The sequence below is a fragment of the Hibiscus syriacus genome, unplaced genomic scaffold (assembly GCF_006381635.1).
Source record: "Hibiscus syriacus cultivar Baekdansim isolate YM2019G1 unplaced genomic scaffold, ASM638163v2 tig00112000_pilon, whole genome shotgun sequence".
Lineage (NCBI taxonomy): Eukaryota > Viridiplantae > Streptophyta > Magnoliopsida > Malvales > Malvaceae > Hibiscus > Hibiscus syriacus.
This window is the reverse complement of record NW_024063235.1, coordinates 866,788-878,979: the sequence shown is the minus strand read 5'-3', so window position 1 is coordinate 878,979 and position 12,192 is coordinate 866,788. Positions and strand designations below refer to the sequence as shown.

Below are 12,192 nucleotides of genomic sequence, written 5' to 3'. Positions count from 1 at the left end.
AAATTTTTAAATTAATTTACAAATTAAAAAAAACACATATTATATAGTTTTGAAAACGATTTTTAAAAAAACATATATTATATAATTTTGAAAACGATTTTTGAAAATATATTATATAGTTTTTGAAAATGATTTTTGAAAATATATATATTATATAGTTTTGAAAACAATTTTTGGAATATATATATTATATCAGTCTCAACGTTTTAGACCTTTCATATTGGTTTGTATTTTTTATTTTCTTTTAAAGTGTAATTATATTGTGTTTTAGTTCGGAAGAATGAAGATTTCAAGTTTAATACTTTTAATATTCTATTCTATTTATTAGGTTTTAGTAGGGATGGACATGGGTCTGGTTTTTAGTCCACCCGACCAGACTCGAGAACAAGAGAGCCTTCACCCGAGACCTGACCCGACCTGACCAAAATAAGGTTTCACCCGACTCGACTTGACCCGAATATATGACATAGAAACCCGACCCGAAATAATAAAAAATATTTTTATTGAATAAAAATAGTGGCTTAATTAAAAATAATTATATATAGAGGGGTATTATTGTAATTATCCCTAAATATATAGGGTAAAATTATATATTTTCCCGGGCCGGGTCGAATATTTTTACCCTAAACCTGAACCCGACCCAAACACCACATAAAAAACCCGACCCAAACCCGATTTATTTTAGAAAAACCTGACCTGACCGGGTCGAGTCGGGTCGAAACCTGTCGGATTCGGGTTATATGCCCATCCCTTTTAGAGTAAGGTTTTATGAATTTTGAGTATTTAGATTTGGACTCAATTTATATTTATTGTACTTTTGTATATTAAAATCTTTAGAGATTACGGTTGAGGTTTTACAAGAGTATTTTCAGATGTAAGATTTAATGAGTCTTATACCTCTAAAGAAATCACAACCATTTGATATGGTTTTTGATAGGATTCACATTGTGTGTCAGAGTCAAAATCAATTGAGAATTAATCATATCAATCAGGTTTATCTATCTTGTTAGCATATAAATAGTCATCAAGATTTTATGTCTGACGTCATCATTAAAGGTCACTATAAAACCTTTACATTAAGACCGAGAGAGTGATTTGTACTCTCCCACATTATTCTCCTCTCTTCTACCTCCTCGTGGAAACAAAAAACCTTAATACAAGTCAATAATCACCTCATCAATGGTTTTGCTCTCCATCAAAATCAAAAAGGTGAATTGCTTATAACCGTCATGACACATTTGTTCTCATTATTAATTGGTGCGGTAAATATGGAATACCTCGTATAAAAAAAGAATTAGTTAAAATACACTCATAAAGGAAAAATAACCGATATCACCCTCTCCACATTATTCCTAAAACTTTCACCTACAAATTTGGTCATATTTGGTCAATATCTATAACTTCATGTACTAGTCGGGACACAGTCGTTCAGAGCCAAAAGATCGTAAGGCGGGGAGAATAAAAAGTGCATGAGGATAACACGAACAATGCTACACGTCATACTCACTTGGATTTTTTTCCTACCAACGTTGAAAGGATGATGTGATAGCCATAGCTGGCTACTACGGGAGTGCCTTCAGCGATTGCTGAGGGCCTCCATATTTTCATCTTTGCAATTAGGGCACCATTTTTTCATCTTTGCAATTAGGGCACCATTTTTTCATCTTTATAAGCTCCTAATTTTTAAATTTTATTTTTTACCTTTATAATTGATATTATAATATTATCTAGTCTCACTTTTTATCTTTATAATTGAAGTCTCTAATTTTCCAATCCCTTTTTTACTTTATAATTGAGGCCCCTAATTTTTTTAATCTCACTTTTTACTTTATAATTGAGGCCCTTAAGTTTTTTTCAATCTCACTTTCTACCTCTTCTACCTTTATAATTGAGGCCCTTAATTTTGTTATACCACTTTTTAACTTTATAATTGAGGCCCTTAAGTTTTTTTTCAACCTCATTTTCTACCTTTATAATTGAGGCCCTTAAGTTTTTCAATATCAATTTCTACCTTTATAATTGAGGCTCCTAATTTTTTAATCTCATTTTTTAACTTTATAATTATGGTCGTCAAGTTTTTCAATCTCACTTTTTAACTTTATAATTGAGATCCTTAAGTTTTTTGCAATCTCACTTTCTATATTTATAATTGAGGCCCTAAGCTTTTTCAATCTCAATTATACCTTTGTAATTGAGGCCCTAATTTTTTTATCTCAATTTTTACCTTTATAATTAAGGCCTCTAATTTTTTTTTTCAATTTCATAAAATTCTCCATTTCTCATCCCGCCTCCATCTATCTCGTTAGTTCATTTAATTTTGAATTAAATCTAATCATATTTGTCTCTTTTTTTTTACAAATATTATTTATCAATTTACCAAATATTCTTCAACTCTTAGTCTTCTCCAATCTGAATCTTACGATAACATAACACTTTATTGTCTATTTTTTAATTTATTATTCAAAACCAAACTCCATATCATATTCACACCCAAATTCAATTTTTATTCTCTTAGTCATATTTAAGGTGTTTTCTTAACATAACAATGAAACTAAAGTTTGAAAAAGTTTAATCATTTTTCTAAAATATTAAATTAATTGTTTAAAGTAATAGAATATACTTTTATTCTATAAGGGTCTATTTTTGAGTTTTCGCTCAGGATATCGAAAATGTTTGATCGCCAACCTCTATTGAGTCCATCGCCCTAGAAACGATTGTTGTCACTCCTACAAAGTCTCGCTTCTGAAGCAGCAAAGGTGGCATCAAGAGAGTATTGGCAAAGTGAGAGAGTGACGCTCAATTGCTAATGGCAGAGAAAGCATTCCTTCTCTCCATGTACTATTCTATGGGTAATCCTAATAAGATACAGATGCAACTCTAATAATAATTGAGTAGCTAATAGATATACGAGTTGTCTCCTCATTAATCTTACGGAGCAGGAAATAATTTAGAGAAAACATACTAGTTAGACCTTCGTCTTAGCTTTAGACTTAAGCAAGGCCTGGACTAGAGCTTAGTTGCTCCTCAAACAAAGTCATAAAAAACTTCCTTTTAAAAATACTATGTAGCAGTCAAGTATTTCTAACACATAAAAATATTGGATTTCTTATTCTTCTGTTTAAGTACTAAAACTTTGAATACGTTTCTAGTATTAAGATTAAGTGCCTTATATCTTCTATCATGTTACCATGGCGTTGAGACGCCTCCTTGTGTTGTCATAGTGAGGATGCATTTTCTCTGGGCAAACATGTTATCTCTACATTAACATACCAAATAAACTAAGACGTGCACCCCTAAAACCGGTCTAGTAATTTTTTATTACTTTTGATTTTCGATTATCGGAAAATTTTATATTTTTAGGATTATTGTTGAATTTAGAAATTACTGGATTATATTTGAGTAATTTATAATAAAACATAAACAAGTTTAATTTTGATAAAAGGACTAAATTGTGAACTTTGACAAGTTCTAAGATGAGTACCAAACTAAATAAAAGCTGAAGATATTATGTTGCATGGCAATTAAGCCATTAATTATTGGTTGATGAGTCGTCCTACCATTTGTCACTATATTAGAATTTTGATTATTGCTTTTAATTTAAAATAATGGATTTTAATATCAAATGGGTTAAACCCACGGTTGAATCCATTAAGTGTAAGAGAAAGAAATTGCTTCTTTCTCCAATGTTCTGCTCTCTTATGCCGCTTACTTCTTCCCAAATTGCCCGACCATTTTACTTGAATGCATGCCAACATTAAATTGCTTCGAAGTTAGATAGTTATCGGCGTACTATTATAACTCCAAGTGGTATGTATGAATTTTCGTACATAGTTTGATCTTCAAATGATAGTTTTATTGGATTCAATTTAGGATATTTCATATTCCTCGAGTATGTCAGTTAATTGCTAATGCAAAGTAAACAAAAGTCTAACCTCAAGTCTCAAAATTATGTATTTCAGTTTTTTCAAAGTTAATCTTCAAAATAGTTTAATAAATTTAAAAAAAAATTGGACTCACACTCGGAGTAAGCGTTAGAGTAGTACATCTTTGAGACTTCAATATTTTATTGGAATTTTGAAACGGATGTAATAGAAAGTTTGAATAAGTAAACTTTGTATGTTTGACACCTCGTGTAGTTTATATAGCTTTAATGATGATTGCTTAGCATTTTTACTTTAAATAAAAATAAATATCGTGTACGTTCAAGTGTAGTGCACACATCCAAAACGAATAAGTCAAAATACTTAAAATGTTACCACATACATGTTGTTTCTCTTTCTTTTAAGGTATATTTTTCTTTAAAAAAGTAATATAAATATTTCTTAATAACTTAGAATTAATATGAAATGGATGCATTTATATAAAATGAAAAGATACATAAGTTACGTTGACTTTTTTTATTGCAAGCCAACACTTAAATCGTAGGGGTAGGGGTTTCTGGTACAGGAGTAGAACATGCAGTCAGATTTTGTTTGCCAGTAATGTTTGGTTTAACATTTTTACATTCAGATTTGGCAGGTCCACCCAGTCCACTAAACGTAATGTCAATGTCGACGAGTTCTACATTTTCACAAGGAAAAGTACAACTGCAAACGAGTTTGACAACTTCTGGAAGCGCAGCCGTACCATGAATGTTCTTGAAGTTGATGTTGCTTAGTTTAACATTTGATTATTCCTGCAAGATGAATCTACTAGTTAGATGATTGATTAACTATTTTAATTGTATTGGGTATTTGATATGTATGTACATACATTCATTTTGCATTTATTTCATGGGCAGTATTTCTGGTCAATTAGGATGAGGCAACTAACATTTGCCATGGTGATATCCTCGAAATGAATATCCGATGCAATGCCAGGAAATTGACCTGCCCAAGTCTTGATTCTAACACCATTCGAAGTATTAGTCAGGGTGCAGTTGGATACTTTAATTCCTTCAACTGGTTCTTCATTTGCGAACTTTCCAAGACTACTGATACTGATGCCGTGTCCGGGTCCACAAGTTACTCCTGTGATGTCCAGATTTTTGGAACCATCCCCAATTGAAATACAATCATCACCAGTTTTGATATTTGTGTTTATAATTTTAACCCCTTTTGATCTTCCGATGTGAATCCCATCCGTGTTTGGGCTATCTTTAGGTGCAGATACAGTGACACGTTCGAGAGTAATGTTTTTTCATCCCAAAAGATTTACATGGAACTGTTTGCTATCTCTAATAGTTATATCTTGTATCATTGCATTGGTCAAAAAATCAAGCCTAATGTTCTATTTAATTTTGGAGTTAAAAGAGTCACGAGACAAATGTGTATTAGTTATAACTATTAAAAATAATATATAATTCTTGAGAAATGTAAGAAATCTTATGATGGGGAGGTTACTACAGAAGTCGTGTTTTTCGCAACCTTCTCTCTTATAAGCAGCGGTCCCTTGTCCATCGAAAGCTCCTCCACCAAAAAATTTAAAGTTCTCAACATGAAGAAAGCTAACCCATTTAGGCTCCTTGAAAGCTTTAGGATCAGCTGGTGCTTTTATATTACTCTGAACTTTAAGCTTAATTGGAGCCTTGAAAGGACCTTCCAGGGTTGCTTGACTTAATAAATATGTCCCTTCAGGAATCAAAATTGTTGTTGGAGTTGGTGAAGCACAAGCTTCTTTCCAAGCATCCAACAATGGCTAAAACAAAATAGATTAATAAAGAAGTTATACATGTTTTTCACTGTTAGAGTATTAAAGTGCGCTATAATTTTGCTTACCTTACTCAAATCTATATTCAAGTCAGCCTTTGCACCAAACTTAGTTACGACATCAAGTGCACCTGCTTGAGCTTCCATGGCTGCAAGGAATAAATTTAATATTATAGACATCGTACAAACAACATTAAAATTTATTGCCATCTCTTTTACTTTGTTTTCACTTGAAGGTGGAATGGTTTTTCCTTTTGTTTAGTCTCAAATATATACAGTTGTTGGGAAAATTACAACCAACCAAAATTTTCAATCAAACATTTTCTAATTTAACCGACGTGTGTAAATTATATGGCTAGACTTTACTTTCTATTAGTAGCTTGTGTTTTCTTATACATCTGGCATGGCTAGATAAATTTTTGGTTAGTTTGATTGCAAACTTGAATCATGTAAATTAAACAAAAGTATTTTATCAATATTACTTAAAAAAGGGTGTTCTAGAACTAAATCGGGACATGATCCAATATAACTGTAAACATGTATAATGTTTAGCTCCTAAAAAAACTTTACTTAATATTTTCTTGATAAAAATTGTTTGTTCGTATAATTAATATTTAGTTAGGAAGTATATCTTGGACTCCTAAAGGCTTTGAAACTTAATCATCTATAAAATAAAGTGAAAATTACTTCCTACAAGTGTTAGATTTAAAATTTTCAATCGACTTAGTGATTGTGTTAAATCAAAATGTTATAAATTGATTACATGGAATTTCCAACTACATATTCCAATTTGAACAATTACCTAATTTCAAAAAAGCAAAATTAGGATGACTAAATTTAAAATGTACGAAGAGTACAGGAACTTAGGAGTTACAACATACTGTATGCTTTTCCATAATAAATATATTCTTGATAATTATCCATTTTGAAGGCAACGATGTGATCAAAGCTACAAATTTGTTAGAAAAAGTTTTTATGACACATTGTTTTATACTTATTTTATGATAAGACATTTTATGACTTTCATAAACAAATAATATTTATAAGATGTACTAAAATTAAATGAAGAGATATATATCAAAATATAACCAATTTCATTAGAAGTTAAAAAGTTGGCAAACAAGAGCCAATTTTGTAAAAATATATTTTATTCCAAATTAGATAATATATTTGAAATATATTGAAACGAGACCTTTTTTTAAAATAATATTAAAAATTGGAATTAATTGTTTGATATTTAATTAGAAATGAATAGTTTAGTTGACAAATTTTAACATACTCAAACCATATTTTGTTTTATAGCCTTGCACATGTAAAGTAAACAAAAGTCTAACCTCAAGGCTCAAAATTATGTATTTTAGTTTTTTCAAAGTTAATCTTCAAAATAGTTTAATAAATTTTCAACAAAAAAATCGGACTCACACCTGGAGTAAGCGTTAGAGTAGTACATCTTTGAGACTTCAATATTTTATTGGAATTTTGAAACAGATCTAATAGAAAGTTTGAATAAGTAAACTTTCTATGTTTGACACCTCGTGTAGTTTTATATAGCTTTAATGATTATTTCTTAGCATTTTTACTTGAAATAAATATAAATATAAATATCGTGTACGTTCAAGTGCAGTGCACACATCCGAAACGAATAAGTCAAAATACTTAAAATGTTTCCACATACATGTTGTTTCTCTTTCTTTTAAGGTATATGTTTCTTTAAAAAAATAATATAAATATTTCTTAATAACTTAGAATTAATATGAAATGGATGCATTTATATAAAATGAAAAAATACATAAGTTACGTTGAATTTTTTTTATTGCAAGCCAACAATTAAACTGTAGGGGTAGGGGTTTCTGGTACAGAAGTAGAACATGCAGTCGAATTTTGTTTGACAATAATGTTTGGTTTAACATTTTTACATTTGGATTTGGCAGGTCCATCTGGTCCACTAAACATAATGTCAATGTCGGCGAGTTCTACCTTTTCACAAGGAAAAGTACCACTGTAAACGAGTTTGACAACTTCTGGAAGCGCAGCCGTACCATGAATGTTCGAAGCTAATGTTGCTTAGTTTAACAACTGATTCTTCCTGCAAGATGAATCTACTAGTTAGATGATTGATTAACCATTTTAATTGTATTGGGTATTTGATATGTATGTAAATACATTCATTTTACATTTATTCCATGTGCAGTATTTCTGGTCAATTCGTACAGAGCAACTAACATTCGTCATGGTGATATCCTCGAAATGAATATCCGATGCAGTGCCAGGAAATTGACCTGCCCAAGTCTTGATTCTAACACCATTCGAAGTATTAGTCAGGGTGCAGTTGAATACTTTAATTCCTTCAACTGTTACTTCATTTGTGAACTTTCCAAGACTACCGATACTGATGCCGTGTTCGGGTCTAGAAGTTACTCCTGTGATGTCCAGATTTTTGGAATCATCCCCAATTGAAATACAATCATCACCAATTTTGATATATGTGTTTATAATTTTAGCCCCTTCTGATCTTCCGATGTGAATTCCATCCGTGTTTGGGCTATCTTTAGGTGCACATACAATGACACATCCGAGAGTAATGTTTTTACATCCCAAAAGATTTACGTGGAGCTATTTTCTATTTCTAATAGTTATAGATTACAATCGTTGTAATATCATTCTTGTAAATTAGAGGTATCATTTTTGGGTCACGTGTGTCAACCGAAGGTATCCAAGTCGATCATCAAAAGTTGGAACAATGGTTGAGTAAGAACCACTGTAACATCTTCAATATCGGGTTAGTGACTTATTTGGGAAATGTTTAGTAGGAATGAATTACAAAGAAGGAGGATTAGAAGGACAAATTTGTCATTTAGTAAAGGAAATATTAATTTAAGTTATGGTTATATATAAATCCACGTGGAAGGAGAGGGAGACAAAATGAGTTTCCATATTATCTTCTTCTCCACTCTTCTCCATACGTGAAGGCTAGTGGACAAAGACATCGAACGCAAGCAAGTTCCGGATAGATGTCAGAGTTAGGATTTAATCGAAAGAAAGGAAGTCATAGGAGTAATTGATAGCAGTTAGGCCAAGGTGAGTGCATACTAGTTGTAAATGACGTGTATGGAATAAGACTCGCGATAAGTCTAATTCCAATATTGGATTACATAAATATTTGAATGTTAGTATGGTTTGATAGGACTATTATGTATGCATAAATACATGAATAGATTCATAGAGGTTATATGTTATTTGGTGTAATAAGAATACATAAATAGTTATATGATAACAATGTATAAATTATATGAATTAAATCTAAGTGATTAAATGAAAAATGAGAATAGAACATAAGATAAGAGAAATTGACATATATTAGTATACAAATGTGTCAAATAAGTTATATAGAAAGGTTAATATGTTTAAGTGGAATATGACTTAAACTTGTTTGATTCATATGTGATATGAGTTAGAATATAAAGGTTCAGGAAATCTTATTAGAATATATGTGTACTCTATAAGACTTTACCAGAATATTCTATGGTATACTCGATAAGAAACTATGAGTTTATCTCCTTATTTGAAATGAACTATATGAGTACATGTATATAGGAATGAGTGATATGATTGTGAATTTATGTCTATGAGAAGACATAAAAACAAGATACCGGTCACGAGACATGTGAATATAAATCATATGGAAATGTTTTATATGCTGATATGAATATGTAAACATGTGATTGAATAAATGATAAATGCCCATGTTATGTGATATGAGAGCTATAGGTATAGTTGGCATGCCAAGGGTCGAGGGTTACCTATGTCTTTCGAGACATATGGATAGTTTACCTATGTCATTTAGGATATATGGATAGTTATCTATGTTATTCAGAACATATGGATAGGTCCTTCGGGAGAAAGATTTCATATGCCACACGAGTTGTGGTGACAGCATATGTGTGCACAACCTCAAAATACTTATATACCTTGAGTTCACGGGAATTTACATGGGCTTATAAAATATAAAGCGTATGTGCATGATCATATGTTAACATGCTATTATCGTTCATATTGATTTATATATATAGGATTGTTGATTTATAATAAGCATAAATATTACTAGTTAGTTGATTTCATATTTATAGAAAATATCTATTATATATTTATGCCTCACTAAGTCGATGACTTAGCGTGTAAGTGATTTACACATAGATACAATAAAGCAAGAGGATTAGCCTTAGGATTGGAGGAGCAACATATCTTCACTTAAAGATCACATCAGAAGTAAATTCACAGTATGTATTTTGTTGGGTCAAAGGTGTTGGAATGTACAAAAGTGTAATTTACGCATGCTTTGATAAATTTTGTAATTTGTCAAACTTAATTATGTAAATATGACTTTTGTGTTAATGAAAGTTTAAAATTTTGAATAATTTTTATGAATGTGTATGTTTTAAAAAGTCAATGTGACACATCAGACTCGTTTTTAGGTCGGTTATGGGTTGGGGGTGTTACATTTAATGGTATCAGAGCTACGGTTTAGTTGGTTCTCGGCATAAACCGGAGTCTAGAGTGTCTTATAATGTATACATTCCAAAAAAATAGTGAGAACTTCTGATATGATAGAATATTAAGTATGTTGTTTTGATAATAGAACGATATAGTTATGTTTTTATAGATTTCCATACATGATAGTTCTAGAAGTGAAACGGGAGGCGATAGGCCCGCTGAGAGTAACAATTCACCTACCCTGGCCAGGCAAGGTGAAGGACATCCACCATTTGGAGTGCCTGGGCAAGATCGAGATGTATTCTTCAGGATGTTGGATACTATCTTGACATGTTTCCAACCTCCTGTATCCTCAACGTAAAGGATGAATGTAGCTAAGGACTTGAAGGGATTAGGAGCTCCAGAGTTCAAAGGTGAAGCCGAAGAAGGTCCTATTGCTGTGAACCTTTGGCTTAACGATGTAAAGATCATGATAGAGGGACTCCACTGCTTTAATGTGGAGAAGCTATATTGGGTGGTCTCCTTGCTCCGTAGGCAAGCGAGAATCTAGTGGACGAATGTTACCTTGAGGATGACCAGTGATCAGGTGACATGGTCTTTTTTTTTGAAGAGTTTAAGCACAAGTATATGGAGATCACTTCATCAAGCAAATGAAGCAATAATTCTTAAATCTAAGTAAATGAATTACTCTGTGTGTGAATACAAGTGCAGGTTCAACAAGTTAAGTTGTTTCGTGGCTAAATTGATTCCGACAAAGAAAAAATCATGTGTGTGGTTTGTTATAGGACTACGACTAAGGCTAAAAGAGATGTTGATTGTATTGAACATGCCCTCATTTCAAGAGGTAGTAAATCGTGCTAAAGCTTTAGAAAGAGCTCAGAATGAACGATTTGGGGAGCAGAGAGCTCAATCTTCCAAAAGAACGAGGGCTTCATCGAGCTCTATACCACCCAAAATAAGTAGATCCTGGTTTTTGATTCCATGTAAGGTATGAATTAGTGGTATCATCCGATAGAGGATCAAATCAGATGAGAGCTAGACAGACTCAATCAGGAAGGTCTGGTGATGTAAGAGCACAACAGAGACACTGTCAGACTTATGGAAGATATCATGGTGGGATATGTAGAGTTGAATCCGGAGCCTGTTTCCTATGTGGGGAAACATGAAATTTCATGAGAGATTTTCCATTGGGGATAAGAGAGCCTGTACAGTTGGAGCGATCTGTTTTGATGTCTGAGAGAGGAAGAGGTAGAAGAAGAGGCATAAGTCAACCAAAATCCTCTACTCAGCAGGAAGTTTACTTCACTGCTCGAGTATATAACCTCAAGACCATGGAAGATGGGGATGATCTAGATATAATCGCAGGTACTTTCCTATTATATAGAAAATATATTATGGTATTGATTAACGTGGGGTCTAAATACTTATATATTAGTAGTAAATTGGTGAAAGAAGTATGAATACAATTAGAAGCTAATAGTAATGATGTGATAGTGACAAATTTGTTAGAACACAAAGCTCAGGTTAATAGAGTGTGTCAAAGGTGTTCCCTATGGATTCAAGGAATTAAATTCCCTACTAATCTGATGAAATTACCTTTTTAAAAATTTGAAGTGATATTAGGAATGGAGTGGTTATATCGCTATCATGCAAATGTTAATTGGGAAGGAAAAGGTAACACTAATTATTTCAGATGAATGGGAAATTATAGTGTTAGAAGATCTCCATCATTTTGAAGAAAAGTAGAGGAATAGATGTTATCAGGAAAATAGAAAAAGAGCAAGTGATATGAATATTGCTTTGGAAGAGTTTATGAATATGTACATCAGTGATCAGTTTAGAAGACAAAGGTAGATGGAATGTTGGAATTTGAATTAAGGAAATTGTATTATATAAATAAATAAGGGTTCGATAAGTTGAGCAAATGGAGGGTTTGACGAAGGTTTCGACTTTAATTTGATAAAGTAATATGATAGTAAGAGTATTAGAGTTAAAGAATTGGTATGTTGATGGA

At 31.9% G+C, this 12,192-nt stretch overlaps 1 pseudogene; it reads right to left on the bottom strand.

Annotated features, from left to right (window-relative positions):
- Positions 1 to 4,414: 4,414 nt before the first annotated feature.
- Positions 4,415 to 5,913, bottom strand: LOC120174040 (annotated as a pseudogene).
- Between the last annotated feature and the right edge of the window lie 6,279 nt (positions 5,914 to 12,192).